The sequence below is a fragment of the Pinus tabuliformis genome, chromosome 7, assembly GCF_031772625.1.
Source record: "Pinus tabuliformis cultivar Carrire ecotype Pingquan chromosome 7, CPIR1, whole genome shotgun sequence".
Taxonomy (NCBI): Eukaryota; Viridiplantae; Streptophyta; class Pinopsida; order Pinales; family Pinaceae; genus Pinus; species Pinus tabuliformis.
This window is the reverse complement of record NC_142293.1, coordinates 280,264,652-280,281,499: the sequence shown is the minus strand read 5'-3', so window position 1 is coordinate 280,281,499 and position 16,848 is coordinate 280,264,652. Positions and strand designations below refer to the sequence as shown.

At 38.4% G+C, this 16,848-nt stretch overlaps 2 protein-coding genes across 2 annotated transcripts in view; one reads left to right on the top strand and one right to left on the bottom strand.

Moving 5' to 3' along the window:
• PSF2 overlaps nucleotides 1-16,848 on the top strand; it is a 116,514-nt gene that overhangs the window by 30,314 nt on the left and 69,352 nt on the right. The window lies entirely within an intron of this gene.
• LOC149246962 (DNA replication complex GINS protein PSF2-like) overlaps nucleotides 1-16,848 on the bottom strand; it is a 50,846-nt gene that overhangs the window by 4,537 nt on the left and 29,461 nt on the right. The gene's annotated exons all lie outside the window — the stretch shown is intronic.

Genomic DNA, 16,848 nt, shown 5'->3' with positions numbered 1-16,848 from the left:
ATAGAAGGGAAGAAGAACAAGAGGATAATTGTCCCCATATGAGTGACCCAATGTATGATGAGGAAGGGTTTGAAGAGGACATTGAAATGCTAAAGGGGAAAACTGCATTGACACCCTTGTGGAATTTTGTGACCAAACTTGAAGGGGGAAAAGGTGGTGGAAGCTACAAGTTTTTGTACCCTCATGGTTGTCATGGAAGAAAACCATATAGTGGTTGATGTACCCAATGTGAGAAGGCCTCTTTGTGGGGTGTTGAACAATGATGACAAAAAGGATGCCGTGTGGATAACAATTTGCTCAAAGGTTTCAGTCGAACAAAGAAAAAAATACATCCAAATAGAGGTTGCACAATAGAAAAACAAGAAACAAGAAACTCGTTTTGAATAAGTGCAACCTCTAGATTTGGTAGCTCATCTCATCATGGTACTTCTACAACCTTTGGAAGTAGAAGAACAATGGGGGATTTCCTGAATGTCGCTGGGGGATGATGTGGATGGAAAGTTAGTTTGGCTTTTTTGTGGTTGTGGTGTACCATTCAATGTGCTTCGCTCTCCCTATTGGCATGATATGGTTAAGGCAATCAATAAAGCCCAAAAAAGATACAAGAGCCCCAACTATGAGAATGTTAGAACAATGTTAATAGAAAGAGAAAAAACAAAAGTTCGAAGAGCTTTGATACATTTTACAAATGAGTGGGTGGATTGTGGGGTATCCATTGTATCAAATGGGTGGACAAATGTTAGAAACCAACATTTGATAAATGTTCTTGGTATTTCTGCTAGTGGTGCAGTGTTTATTACATGTCTTGACTCCTCCTCATCGGTGCAACTTCCTAAAACATTGCAGATCTCCTATTGCAATCAATCAAAGATATTGGTCCTAATAGTGTGGTTCAAGTGATCACTGATAATGCAACAAATTGTAAGACAACAAGAAAAATTATTGAGCATACTCATCCACACATCTTTTGATTTGGGTGCTTGGTGCACGTAGTGAACCTTTTGATGCATGATATTGTGAAGCACAAAGAATGTGGATGGATTAATGAGCTTTACAAGAGAGGGAAGCAACTCATTAAATTTATCATAGGGCATACTATGGTAAACTACTTTTATGGCACTTACTCCAAGTTGCAATTGCTTAAACTTGCAAAAACCAGATTTGCAAGTTATTACCTCACCTTTAGGCGACTAGTGAAGGTGAGACAAGCTTTAACTAATATGGTGACCTCTGAATCATGGGAGGAAATTAACACTGATAGAGATGGTGCTAATGTAGCCAAGGACATTATTCTTGACAATTGCTTTTGGTCACAGATTAAATATGTTCTGTAATTCACCAAACCAATTTATTACATGATCAAATTTGCAGATTCAAATTGGCTAATAATTAGGGAGGTGTATGAGCAAATATATAGCATGTTGGGGCAGATTAAAGACATTGCTTAGCCTATACATACCACATTGTACAATTATATTCGTGCAAAGGTGGAAAAACGATGGGATATGCTAAACATCCCATTGGATGCCTTACATATTTTATGACACCTAAATATTATCATCCATCATGGCTTTCAACACCAACACCTGGGGGGGAGCAGGAGAAAACCACACCTAGATCTAGAGGTTCTAAATGGTTATATGAAAGCATTGGATAAATTAGTCCCTGATGAGGAGTTTGCCATGCTACAAAAACATTTGAACTATACGCTTAGCACTGGTCCATTTGGGGGCATGCATGCAATTAGAGATCGAGAGAATTTATCTTCTCTTGAGTGGTGGAACATGCATGTAGGTGTTACTCCACTTCTACAAACTTTGGCATTGCGGGGGTTATCACAGGTGGTAAACACGTCTTCTGTATAGAGGTGCTGGAGCTCTTATTCTTTCATCCACAGTTTTATAGGGAACAAGTTGAGTTTAGACCGGAAAGAGAGCTTGGTTTATGTTCACTACAACTTACGATTGTTATCCCATTACTATGATGATGCAAAGACTAATGAAGACCTTAAGGTTTGAGACAAAAATCCAGAGGAACCCAATTTGGAGAATGGAGTGTTGTGATTAGAACAATTGGAGGATGCTCTTATCCAGGATGATGATGATCGAGTTGAGATGTCACCCCTATTTGGTCCCTTGGTTGGTGTTACCCACCACCTGTGGGTAACATCTATAGGAGAAATTTTTTCTCCTAGATGGTCCTTAATTGGCAGTCAGGAGCCCCTTGTAGCCACCAAATAACTCAATGTGCCATTGTGTTTGCCACCTGAGCCAGACATGTGGTCCCTCAACCACTTGTCATGATTGTATGTTTGAAGATGCGCTTCCCGACCCCAAAGTTATGGCTTTTCATTGGTATATTGAGTAATTTTCCTTACTTTTCATGGGCACTTTTGGGCATGAATTGGTGGGGGGATTCAGCGTAAAGAGTGGGTTAGGTTTGTATTCTTGTTTCCATTGCCCAATTTCGTGGTTACCCTTGTATCCTAGTCTTGTGGGATCTCTTTTACTGGCTATTAGCTTTAGGGTTGGCACTACATAGAAAATCCTAATTTTGGTTGCGTGGTCCTGCTTTCTGATACCACCTACATCACTCCCCTTCAACTCATTTTAGCCCCATTCGTTTGTTTTCCCATCGAGGTCCACATGTGTCCATTGGGTCCACATAAGGTTAGCCTCCCCTTCCCCTTGTCCGCAACTTCAGTCAGGCCTAAAATGATGCCCCAGAGGTTGATGCAGCGAAAAAGAAAAGAAAAAGCATAATTTGGCCACTCTCAATAGGAAATGCACCACAAAATGCAAAAGATGGTTGGGACATACAGATTTAGCACGTGGGAAAAATCCAAACATGAGCTCTACCACTTATCCATGGCCATCACCCTTGTTCCTATGGGCCTTAGTCGAACCCCCTCCATCATTAAGGAACCCATGATTGTCCCAACCCCTAGTTGGCGATGAATTGCCCCACTTTAAGGGGGTATTCACTGCTATATATTACACATCATGTTCTCATCCCCTGGAGCCCTAAGTAGTTTGAAGAAAAATCAATCAAAGGCAAAAGTGATATGAAGAAGGGTGGAAAAACAAAGGTTGAGGTAACTCATGTACCATGATTTGCTCCCTTCTACACTCATATACCTAGGTGTGGACTTCCCTTATTATAGCTACCCTTGCATCTTGACATGTGGTCTGGATGATTCCCCTCATCCTCACTCCATTCTATTATTATATCATTTGCCACCTACCACTTGAAGAGTGTACCATGAACCTGTCACCCCCTTTAAAGGTTGAAACCACCTAATAGGGTCCTTGGTTAACCCACTATTGAGCTTGAAGACACTTGTACATGCCAAAGCTCGTTATGGAAGGGCATGCCACCATGAAATGCTCCATTGATCCAATGACTTATTAGCTCTTTTACTTGATTATTCAAAAGATTTTTTAAATTGGAGGGAAAGGGGACAAATTGGATCTTATGCAGGATTGCAGGTGGGTCTCCATTTGGGGCTTGGTCTCCTTAGATGAGGTCGTAGCCCTCCAGAGGGCCACAATGGCTCTTGTAAGGTGAGTGTTGAAGGCCTCGGGCTCCACCATAGCAGAGATTACTTCATGGATCCCCATCACCGATCATTGATTGCTCGTTTTCCACCTTTTTGGATGAAGATGATGCACCTGGATCACCATGCCCAGTCGACTCTACACTTGCACCACACACTTGGCTGATGTTCCAGGGTCCAGAGGATATTTCCTGCTGCATTGGGAGGACTTATATCGTTATCGTAGCCCTTACAGATGGTCTACTGGCATTTTCGATCCACTTGGAGACCCATGAAGATGTCATTGTGCCCCTCACACCCACTTGGGGGCACCACAGGGATTCGCTTGGAGGACAAGGGGGCAACCCCTTGTCTATTATGTTTGAGGTCCATTCTCACATCATGGCATACTCAGGACTTCATTAGCTCTCCTCAAAGGCCCAATGACTCACTTTGTTCATCATTCGACCCTCTTCAGAGGCTTCTTATTATGTTATTGAGTTATTTGGTGGGTTTGTCACCATAAGTATTGTTATTATGCACATTATTTAATTTGAGGGGCTCAACTGGGCCAAATTAGCTAAATTGGACTCATTAGTGATTGTATAAATATAAGTGAGATGATTCATTTTCATCATCATTGTTATGAAACCAACTCACAAAAATATAGAAAAGATAGATCAACGCCTTAGAATTCAGCTTCTTCGAGGGGGCAACCTCCTTTACATTACACAAATGAATGATTCTTTGATGATTCAAACGAAAAAACCTCATTTTTATATATAGGAGTCTAAGGAGTCACAATATAACCCAGCCGACCTAACAATAATAATATAAAGGCACAAAAATAACAATAGAGGGATTCTATGGGGCACAGTAATAACAATATGGGGACAATAGGGGCACAACAATATTAATAAGAGATACAACTACAATAGGAATGGGGTAATCACTAGTATTATAGGGACCTAACATGCCCCTCCTTCAAAAAAGTGTTGTCCTCAACGCTTGAGTAGTTCTGGATGCTTCTGTATAAAATTCTCATCCTCCCATGTGGAATCTTCAACGGATAAGTTCTTCCACTTGATGAGATACTTCGAAATTGATTGTATTCGTAGCTGTCGAGTTCTTGTTTCTGTGACTGCTTCCGATTCCAATATAATTTTTCTTTCCTCATCAAGTTGTGACAATATTGTTTGAACTGGGAGCTTTCCGCCTATAACCTTCTTTAAACATGAAACATGGAAAGCTGGGTGCACTCGAGAAGCTGTAGGAAGCTCCAATTTGTATGCCATAGTACCAATCTTTTGCAACACCTTGTAGGAACCATAATACTTTGGTGATAATTTATTATCCTTCTTAGCTTGCTTGAGGGACATTTGTTTATATGGTTGTAGCCATATGAATACCCAATCACCTACAACAAAACTTCTTTCGCTGCGATGTAGATCTGCCTGTTGTTTCATTCTATTTTGCGCCAACACGATGTTATCCTTTAAGAGTTGGAGGACTTGTTGTTGATGCTCGATGTGATGTTCCGCTGCTTGAACCTTAGAATTTTCTCTTGAATATGATGTGATGGATGGTGGCTGATATCCATAAAGTGCCATAAATGGGGTCATTTTTGTTGCTGTATGGAAGGAAGTGTTATACCACCATTCAGCCAGAGGCAACCATTTGACCCATTGTGTCTGTTTATCATATACAAAGCAACGAAGATATCCTTCCAAACATTTGTTTACTATCTCAGTTTGCCCATCAGATTGAGGATGATAAGATGAGCTATGAGCTAACTGAGTACCGAGACAAGAAAATAATTTTGTCCAAAAATTTCCAGTGAAAATGGGATCTTTGTCACTTACAATAATCTTTGGGTTTCTATGTAGCTTTTGAATTGTTTTCATAAATGCAGTAGAAACTATACTGGCTTTAAATGGATGTGATAATGCACAAAAGTGTGCATACTTGGTAAGTTTGTCAGACTTGGGTAAACCTGTGATAAAATCCATTGAAACCTCCTCCGAATGTTGGCTTGGAATGGATAAAGGTTGTAATAGACCCGGGGTCTTGATTGTTTCAACTTTATTTTGCTGGCAAACCAAACATTCCACCACAAACTTTTGAATATCTGATTGAAGGCCATCCCAAAAAAATTCCTTCTTAACCTTGTGGTAAGTTTTTAAAAATCCTGAGTGCCCTCCTAAGGGAGAAGTGTGCAATTCCATAAGAATCTTTTGTTTGAGTTGGGAATTCTTACAAAGGTATAAGCGATCTTTGTACCATAACGAATCATTTTGCCAGCTAAATGTATTAGATGTATTGGGATCTTATTGTAACTTTCAAATAAGTGCCCACACTTTTTTTATCATTCTTCCATTCCTCCCTTGCTTCATTTATTCAATCTGGTTGGATAATAGAAATGACACACAACAATGCTTCCACATCCTCATTCTTTCTTGAGAGTGCATCTGCCACCACATTTTGCTTCCCTTTTTGTAGATGATTTCAAAGTCATAACCCAACATCTTTGTGACCCACTTTTGTTGCTCTCCAGAGGATAATCTTTGTTCTAAAAGGTATTTAAGGCTATCATGATCGGTTTTTACCTTGAAGTGTCTTTCCATTAGGTAAGGTCGCCATTTCTTAAGTGCATGTAGTATTGCCAACATTTCTTTCTCATAAATAGCTTTGTGTAAAAACTTTCCCTTGATTGGACGACTTTCAAAAGCAATGGGTCTTTCATCTTGCATTAAAACAACACCAATTCCATTTCCTGAAGCATCACATTCCACAATAAAAGGTTTTTGTGAAGTCCGGTGTAGTTAAGATCGGTACTTGGCACATTGCCTCTTTAAGATGTTCGAAGGCCTTTGTTGCTTCTGGAGTCCATGAAAATGCATCTTTCTTCAATAATGTTGTCAGAGGTGCTGCTATTCTCCCATAATTCTTAACAAACTTGCGATAATACCTTGTCAGCTCGAGAAATCCTCGCATATGCTTTATGGATGTGGGGATTTTCCATTCCTTAATGGCTTTAATTTTGCTAGGGTCTACCTTAACTCCTTCATGAGATACAATATGACCCAGATATTCCACCTCTTGTACTCCAAAGAAACATTTGGATCTTTTTGCATATAATTGTTTCTCCTCCAATAGTTGTAGCACCCTATCAACATGTTCAACATGATTCTTCCAAGACTTCTTGTAGATTAGTATATCATCAAAAAATACTAACACACATTTTCTAAGGAAAGGTTTGAAAATGGAATTCATCAAACCTTGAAATGTAGAAGGTGCATTGGTAAGGTCAAAAGGCATGACCAAAAATTCATAATGACCCTCATGAGTTCTAAATGTTGTTTTCAGAATGTCTTCAGTCTTCATTCTGATTTGATGATATCCTGAACGAAGATCCAACTTGGTGAAGTAAATTGATCCATGCAATTCATCAATGACAGGAATGGGAAACTTATCTTTAATAGTGAGCTTGTTGAGCTCCCTATAATCCGGACACATGCACCATGATCCATCCTTCTTGTGCACCAATACTACTGGAGCAGAAAAAGAACTTTGACTAGGTTGAATTATACCAGCCTCTAGCATTTCTGCAACCATACGTTCAATTTCACTCTTTTGGGCATAAGGATATCTGTACGGCCTTATGTTTGAGGAACACTTCATGGAATCAGATGAATAACATGATCATGATCACGAATAGGTGGGAGACCTTTGGGAGTGTCAAATACCTTGGAATGATTGTCCAAGACTTTTTGGAAATCTAGAGAAATAGATGATTTCGATGTGGAAACATCTAGCAAACATAATTGTGCAATTACACCTCTTTGTTCCTTTTTAAGAAGCTTTGTCATGCCGTTAGAGCTGATTATATTTCTTGGTTTCCCTGCAATACACCTTAATTCAACTTCCTTTCCTTACGCAAAAAAATTCATGAAAAATTCTTGAAAATTAAAAGCTATTGTACCCAAGGATTGTAGCCATTGGACTCCTAGTACAACATTAACACCTCCCATTGGAATGGAAAGCATTGGGCTAGTCAATACATATTCTCCCATGGATAGCTTTATATTATGGCACTTTCTAGAGCAATTTATTGTTCCTCTATTTGCAACCATCACTTGACACTTTGGTGCTAGATATAGGAAACAATTCAATTCTTTTGCTACCTTACAATGAATAAAATTGTGGGTACTTCCTGAATCAATCAACACTCTTACCTTTTTCTTCTTGATTTGTTCTTCTATCTTGATGGTTTGAGGAGTGGTAATTCCAGCCACTGCATTACAAGATATGGTCGGATTCATTTCTTATATATCTAGTTTTTGTTCGTGGAATATATCCCCTTCTGTTGACCTTTGTTGCTCATTTTCTTCTTCCTCCTCACAATCTATGTAGAATAATTTCTTTTCAGCACACTTATGATCTTTAGTGTCTTTGCTACCACAACTGTAGCAAAGCCCTTTTGCTCTTTTTTTTTTTAGTGTCTTTGCTATCACAACTGTAGCAAAGCCCTTTTGCTCTTTTTTTTTTTTTTTTTTTTTTTTTTTTTCCGATTGTTGTAGTGTCAACCTTATAGGTTGTGGAAGACTAGGGGCAACAACACTTTCATCTTTATAGTTGTGAGTGGTATGCTTCCTGGTTGCCATAATTTTGCTTTCCATTTTTTTTGCTAACTTGAATGCCTTCTCTAATGAATCAGGTTCCCAAAGGTGAACATCGTGTTGGATATTATCCTTTAAAGGCCCTATGAACACATCAATCCTATGCTCTTCTGGAATATTTTTTACTCTTATGTTCAATTTTTGGAACTCTTCAATGTGCTCCATTATTGAACCCTTTTGTTTGAGATGTATTAATTGGCTAAAAAAAATGTTGCTTTTTGTATCATCATAATGTGCTGTCAATTCTTCCGTAAAAATTGTCCAAGTGATAATTTGTTTACGAGAGCAAAGCCATTGATACCATATAAACTGATTTGGTTCCAAATAAAGTTGCAATACGTACCTTTTGTGTGTTTTGCACATTATTGAGATCGAAAAATTGCTCCCTCTGTAGTATCCATGTTGCGGGATCCTTGCCATCAAACTTCCTCATATCGATTTTTGGAATATGGTGGGTCTTCGATCCAACATTAGAGTCTATGAAATCATGATTAACATTTCTTTTGTTCGCATCATGAGTTTCCTTTACCACCCTTTCACCATTAGTAAGTGTTTCTTGTAGAAAATTTGTCAAATCCGTCTTCAAATTTGCCATGCCTGTCTTCAAATCGTCCATCTTAGCTTCCACACCATTTATCTTAGATTTCATGCCATTTATCTTAGCTTCTGTTAGCTTTTGTGAGAGTGACATTTGTTGCACTTGGTCTTGTAATTTTGATATATCATGTAGCATTTCTTCCTCTTCTTCATTAGTCATGCTAGAGCTTTCAGGTTGCTTACTAGGCGTTTGCATTTTCTTTCCTGAGGGCATCAGTTACCGATAATAATGCTCTACTATGCCCTTTGAATTCTTTCAAAATATTTTTTCAAACCAAGCTTAAGCAAAAATTTAAAAAAATCTACACACCTTTTTTCACTTTGTAGGAGTTCGATATTGCCTCTGATGTATCTCTGTAATTTCGAATCATCCAGTTCTGAAATTGTAACCTGTAGTATCCCTTTGTGTCCTCTTTCCAATGCCACTAGTCTGATCCAAATTGGATTCTCCAAGGAAGAGTTATGCCAAATCTCCTACAGTGACTTGATTATAGACTAGCTCAGTAGAGTGAACTTGTACGACATGCCACGTGTCCCTGTTTCGACCTTTGGCTCTGAAAAATATATACAAGAAACTACAGTCTGTTCTCTTTCTGTACCTTACGAAATTTCAATCCGATGCTCACAGTAAAAGTTATGACGATTTTCCCCAGGTCACCTGTTTGGAATGTAATTCAGGAGTCTGCACAAAGACCGACTTCCTTAGTTCATATCTCTGCAAATATACCGCGAAAAGCTTTGAAATTCGGACCCAAGGTTCGGTGCGATTTCATCTCAAATGGGTTTTTTTCGCTTTTGAAACGTCGCAGAAAAAAAGTTATAGCGAAAATGCCATGATGACCTATTTGGAGCAGCGAAACCATAGAATCCAAAGCTCTGATACCAAATGTTATGAAACCAGCTCACAAAAAGATAGAAAAGATAGATCAACGCCTTAGAATTCAGTCTCTTCGAGGGGGTAAACCTCTTTTACTTTACAAAAATGAATGATTTTTCGATGATCCAAATGACAAAACCTCCTTTCTATATATAGGAGTCACAATATAACCCAACCGACCTAACAATAATAATATAAAGGCACAAAAATAACAATAGAGGGATTCTATGGGGCACAGTAATAACAATATGGGGACAATAGGGGCACAACAATATTAATAAGGGATACAACTACAATAGTAATGGGGTAATCACTAGTATTATAAGGACCTAACAATCATCACTTAGATTGGGTTTTTATCTCTTATGAAATTTTCGTTATCCCTTTTGGAGGATTATTTTGGATGTAATGGATGAATTTTGATGCTTCGATATCTCTTTCTTTTCTTGGAGCTTCATTATTGGCATAATTTGGTGATTGAATATACTCTTTACACATGTAAGTAATCTTTTCATGTCCATTCTTGTTATTTGCTTTAATACATTGATGTTGTTGGGACTTTCGCTATACTAGATCTGAAATTCACTGCTTTTCTTATGTGAAATTGTGAAAATTTAGTCTTTTGTAGCGTTGCATCACCTCATGTATCATGTGTGAAAGGGTGAATGTTCTTAGAGATTGTTTCAATTGAATACATCTTGATAAGTCATCAACTATTTCAAGTTGAAGTATAAATTCTTATAGCAATTGTTCTCATGCCCTAATTGCCATGCAAAGTTGTCAAGGAGGCTCCTTGATTGGGTGTAGTTCCTCTAAATCACAAATATCATCTTGACTCCATTTTCCCCAAAGGATAAGGCACTGATCCTTCCATAGGTGATCATTTTTAAAGCTTATTTCTCTCACCTTCCCCTCTTTTCCTAGGTCTGGCCTCCATAGGTCTCCTAGGGTGTCACTTTTCTCATGATTTAGCCATCAAAAAAATTTGATCTCTTGCCCACAACTACGTTGGTGTGTTCTCCAGAGGCCCTCCAAATTTCACGAAATTCTGATGGTGGGATCTTGAGATATTTCAAACCCTAGCTCGAAGATCGATTCTTGCCCTTGGTTTCCCATTGGCTAGTGACCTCATTAGGATCATAGCATTAAATCATTAAAAAAAATCTTTTTTTGATCCTCTTCCCTTCCCTAATTAGGTCAAGTACATCCTTGATTGATCAACTCCATATCCTTGACCTAATTTTGGGCCCACCTGGCCCTTTGTAGTCCTACAACTTGTTGACTCCAATTCCACAAAGATTATTTAGAAGGCAATCATTCATAGGGCCTTTTGAGTCTAGGGGCTTCCTTGATAAGATATACTCTCAAACCCTAACCTTGAAGGCCCTCTTAGCCCTTCCCAGAGAGCCTATCAGCTTGCTTCCCCAACAAGCAAACCATACAATTGAGTCTTTCTTGTGATTAGGCCTTAGGAATCACTCTGTATCCTTTCATTGACCTATTCATCTAGTGATTCCCTTTATACTGAGTCTCCTCCCATCAGTAAAAGTCCGTAAAGAGCAGGGAGCTTTAGCTGAGGTGACAGTGGACTATCGCTCCATTATTGCCCTTGACCTAGTAGTTGCCCTTCAGGATCCCCTCCTAGGACTCCTACTAGTTTGAGCGGTAACATTTTGGTGCCATTGCTGGGGAGGAAGCAGGTCCACCTCCCTAGTGAATCATTGAGGAATTAATTCATTGGTGACACTTCAAATATTCCTCTGCAACTCCATTCATTGTCCAAACCCCTAGTTTGCTTGAAGGTGACAACATTCTTCCTCTAACTAGGGTCATTGCAAGAAGGGGAGAATGAACTCCATCACCTGTTAGAACCGCCCTTCTCCCTAAATTTGAAAAGGTCAGTCATCCTACCACAAAGATGGGAATTGATTCTAGCACTGACCTAAAACAAGACCAACCCAAAATGACCAAACGTGAATGGAATTTGGTTAATGTCTTTGCCCCTTTGAAATTGAGTGATGACCCAAAACCTTTGCTTGAGAAATATAATAACTGGTTGCCCAAGTTCAAAGGTGATGCTACCATATGGGCCTGTGACTTTATCAAATAATTCTATTGGAATATGTCTCCTAGGTTGATATTTGATGAAGATAGGGTCATGATGCTTTTTGCTTTGTCTATGAAGGACAAACAAGGGAATGGTTCCTTAGTCTTCCCCCAGCATGCATAGATGACTTTGACCAATTTGATGACATGTTCATGAGAAGATTGTCATGTAATGCACAGGAAACCTTCAACATTGAGAAGTTTTATCAAATAAGTAGGGGAAGGGAAGACATTCGAGAATTCATCCAAACATTTGATAGGGTAGTTCGGGATATCCCTGACCATTTGAAGCCCCCTGATGCTAACATTCTCGCCAAATTCATCAAAGTTGTGGATGGCCACCTAATGTATACATTAAAAGACAAGAAACCTTCAACCTTAGTTGAGGCTAAAGAGCTAGCAATGGAAGTCGAGGAAAACCTGTGAATCTCCAAAATGGATGCTAATGACCACCCCAAGGCTAAAACAAAGGTCAAGAAGGAAAATCCCAAATATCAACATGAAGAAACCCTTATGTTACTTCTCAAGAAAATGGAAAAGCTCAGCAAATAAATGAACTCACAAGATAGGCTCTACATGAACAAGTTCACTGCCTTGGAAAGGGCCCAAAAATCTAGCTATAACCCAAAAGGGAAGCCTTTTCCTAAGAAGCAAAATGAAGAGGAAAAGCCAAGCTCATCTCAAGTCCCCAACACTTTGGCTCCAATAAATGTTGTTGAACAAGATTCGTCCTCTGAAGATGAGCAACGTGATGAGTATGGTAATGATGACGAAGAAGTAGATGAGCGAGCAAACCTTGTAGAATCTGAAGCCTTCAACATTTTGCGAGGGGGTTCATATATTCATCCTCCCATTAGTGAGGTCAATATCAAAGAAGAAAAAGAAGAGCCAGTCCTTAACGTTGATGATAGTGGAAGATTCAAGGGGGTCCAATATTCACAAAAGGACAACATAATAAAGACCCCACAACCTCCAAGGAACCCAACAAAGACGACTCAATATTAAAGTAGGTCCCTCCTAAAGAACCTCTCCCTAAAGATCCCCTTAATAAGGATCCTCTGAAGAAAGCCAATCCCAAAAAGGATACTCAAAAGAAAGAGACCATCAAGAAAAAGGATAAGGGCAAAGAGGTCGGACTTGACATTGATCTAGAGACCACTATAAGGAAAATGACTATACCAGTTCCATTAAAAGAGATTGTGAAGCTTCCTCGACAATAATGGAAAATTAAGAAATCCTTGGGCTTTGAAGAGGAAGAACTACCTGAATCATTGCAAAATATCCATCTTCCCGATCTAAACCCAGGACATGAACCATTCATGCTTACCTCAACCATAAATGACCTTCTATTACATAATTGTATGTTGGATTCAGGGGCTTCTACAAACATCATGTCAATAAAGGTCATGAAGCAATTGGGTCTTAGCATCACTCGAAGGTATAAAAGTGTGTGTGGTTTTAATTCCAAACTTATGGAAGTAGAGGGCCTCATAAAGGACCTTAAGGTTTCTCTAGCTATGAACCCCGATATATCATTGCTTATGGATGTTGTGATCATAGATATCCCTGATGCCTAGGGGATACTATTATCGAGGAAGTGGGGAACCATTGTTGGAGGTCGTCTCCAAATGGATTTGTCATATGCCACTATTTTGCAATTTAATGGAACCCCCTTTATTCTTTTTGAGAACCTGCATACCCTATTCATGTGGTCAAGCCAACACTGATCCCATACTACAAGACACATGAGATTGAGAAGCCTTCTCCCATGGGGTTATCCTTGACATGTGGCTCCCATTCTCAAACCCTCCCCATGAAATTTGAACCAATAACTCAATAAGAAGTAAACCCCACACAAACGAACTGGTGTACACCCCATGGGTGTTTATCTCTCTCTCCCTCTCTCTCTATATATATATATATGTGAAAATTAAAATTAAAATAGTATAATGAGGTGATCAACTGAAATCTTGAAAATAAAAAATATCTCTTTGTCTTGACTCATGTGCTCCATAGTGAAATTAGGTGTTTGTTAATTCCCAAAACCCCTTGGGATGAAATAGTGGTCACAACACTGAGAGGGTTGAATGTTAAAAACAGTTTCTCTTAGATTGTTTGACATATATTGAGATTAAATCTAAATTTCAAAATATATGTCACGTTACCAATCTTCTTGACCTTTTAACTTAGCAAAATCATGGTAATCTTGGAATACTTCTCTTATGTTTTTTAAACATATAAATAAAATTCTAAAGAATTCCAAGTAATATCTTATTTTCTTAAGGTTTGGTAGCTTAGTTTGATATGGGTGGACCTTAACCAACACCATTATTTATAATGAATCAATTCAAGCAATTATATATACATACACAACTTGAGTGGGCAAATGGTTAAGGCACACGTGCTTCCTCATAAGGGGTCACAGGTTCAAATCTAGAAGGGGGCAGAGTATGTGCACCTCTGTAAACTTTAAGAGTCGAATCATTGGGTAGAGATGGGTCCCTTGTCCCATGAACAAGGGGGGTTCATACACGAGTTTTGTGTCTAGCTTGATTATAACCTTATGCAGAGATGAACCCCTTGTTCCACAAACAAGGGGTCCCATACACAAATTTGGTGTTTGGTTTGGTTGTGACCTTAAAATCTGATGATGATGATTATTATTATAATACAAAATAAAATATACAATTGTTTGAATAGGTTTAAATTTGGAAGGAGGTAGAATATGTATACCTCGCGCGTGTATATATATATATATATATATATATATATATATGTCCACGGTAAATTGGTAACTCGTTTGGAGTAATCTAGGTGAGGCCTAAGATCAAACCTAGCTACTATCACTGTAAGACCAAGAGTATATTTAATAACCCGTAAGCCAAATATACCAGGAATTTATGGCTTAGCAAGAGTCAAGACTCCACGAGGGTGGGGGAGCCTACTCCTTGAGCCTTATCTCAATGGGCCAAAGATATCACCCCACGAGATTTTGAAATTGTGGAGGGGATAACATCCCATTGTGCCAACCACTCAGTTGTCCAACGAGGAGACTCTATAAACTTTAACAATCAAATCATTGTGGGGAGATGGGTCCATTGTCCCACACACAAGGGGGTCTTATACACCAATTTGGTGTTTTGCTTGGTTGTAACCTTAAAATTCGATTATTATTATTATATAAAATGAAATATATAATTTGTTTGAATGAATTATTATATATATCCCACCCTCTAACTCATATGCAAGGGTAATATAACAAGGTTCAAAGCCATTACAACAATATATTGGATATGAGTTCAACATTTTGAAAATGTAGCGAGCAAGGTCTTCTGGCTTGTGCCTTAGCCGGTGAAGACCTCGAATTGTCCTCATGAGTTAGACTTCAGTTAGGATGAGTTATTTCTAGTTTAAAATAAGCATCAAGTTAACATGTGTAGAGTTGGAGCTTCAGTTAAGAGGAGTTTTCATCAGTTTGACTATAGAAGGAGGTGGTAGTTAGTAGTTCAATTATAGTGAGTTAGTCTTCAATCTTGATTGAAGGAAGAGCGAGTTAGATCTCCAATGTTGATTAGAGAGAGCACGAGTTAACAACTCCAGTGATGATTAGAAGGAGAGTGAGTAACACTCTCTGTTAACTTGCTATCACAACTCGAGTTCTAAATTTGAACTAGCCTAATCTAGCATGGATTGCATATATAAAGAGAGGACGAAGGCACAAGTAAATTCAATTGTTTTGTGCACAAAGGTTTGTGACAAGTCAAAGCTCACGATTTAGTGAGAGGGAGCCTTGAATGTGGAGTGCATAACTTGTGTCCTAAAGAATAGGAGCCACAAGTGCACTAGGATTTAGGAGAATTGGTTGTGTGGAGTTGGTGCCCTAAAAAATAGGAGCTCAAGTGCGCTAAAAAATAGGGCCATGTACAGTGATGTGTGGTTTGACGGTAAAGTCATATGGGCGATGCCCAGGCAGACCCGAGTTCAAATCTGATTGAGTACATTGACCTGCTGTGGTGGCGGCTAGAGGGGCGGATTCCCCTTTCCCGTTGAGTCTGCTCTTGCTAAAATCATAGGAACTTAGTATAACTGATTTGCAGGTGGTTGGTTATGCTCTTGGTGTTATAGTGGCAGCGTTAAGGTTTGATCCTGGGTCTCCCCTAGATTAGGCCAGGCAGTTACCGATTCACCATGTGGTATAAAAAAAAATAAAAAAAAATAGGGCCATAATTGCACTATGAAATAAGAGATCACTACAAGGAATAAGGAGGCCAAGTGTGCAAGGAAGGAGGAGCATAATTGAAGCAAGACAAGGTTTGCAGAGCAAAGTCAAGGAGGCAACAAATGATCAATTATGTATAGTGACCGAGATCAAGTAGTGATCAAAGGCAGGCCAAAATCAATTGTATTAGTTGAGATTTGTGTGAGAAGCATAACACTTTCTCAAGAGATACAAGTTATTTTGCAATAGATTCAATTGCTCCAAGACAATCACTAAAATTGCCAGATTAAGCAAGCCAGTTTTCTCTATTGGGTTTCTTGAGATGTGTTTTTATTCCACTGCTTATAAGTTGTTAAGAGGCTCTGTATCTTGGTGAAAAATTAACTAGTTTCAGTGATTGTCTAAATAGTACAAAATTTCATGAAAATTTAACATATTATTTACAGAAATTAAATTTACTTAAAATAGATAACAATAATTCCTCCCCATTACTCAATTTACAACTATATATAATATATTTATTTCATTTTGATAAATAGATTATGTGAAGTTTAATTCCTATTAAATATTATATTAAATCTCATCAAATGGAAACAACCACCTTTGGAGAAATAAACCACCCAAAGAATGTTTATACAAAGTAAGTCGTATACCATCTTGTTTTGTTATCTTATTGGTGGGCCCGAATCGTTCTTCAATATTAAAACTATCCTAAATTCTAACTAAATGATTAAAAAAAATAAAAATATTAAAATAAATTCTAACTAAATGGTTTAAAAAAATAAAAATATTAAAAGTAATGAAGGTACAAGTGTTGCTTTTACTTGCGCGGGAA